This window comes from Meleagris gallopavo, chromosome 5, assembly GCF_000146605.3.
Source record: "Meleagris gallopavo isolate NT-WF06-2002-E0010 breed Aviagen turkey brand Nicholas breeding stock chromosome 5, Turkey_5.1, whole genome shotgun sequence".
NCBI classification, from domain to species: Eukaryota; Metazoa; Chordata; class Aves; order Galliformes; family Phasianidae; genus Meleagris; species Meleagris gallopavo.
In genome coordinates, this window is record NC_015015.2 from 35,674,439 (window position 1) to 35,674,713 (window position 275).

The following is a 275-nucleotide window of genomic DNA, read 5'->3' on the forward strand; positions in this document are numbered from 1 at the left end:
TTCTAAAAAAATACCAGTTTTTTCCCTTCCCCCCTCCTACTACCAAAAACCGTCAAATCGAAGATGAAATGTCCCAGGCAATGTTTGCATCTCTGGGATCCCCAAGACGTTTCCTGCACAGTGAGTTGTTTTAAGTATCAAAACGAATTCAGTTCCGTTTTACATAAATCCATCTTATTCGCCTTATTTATACAGCTGACCAGAGCCTTGAGAGAAAGACATAGGAGATAGAAAACTTTGACCTTACCTGCTCCCTAACGTGCTGCAGCCAGAAA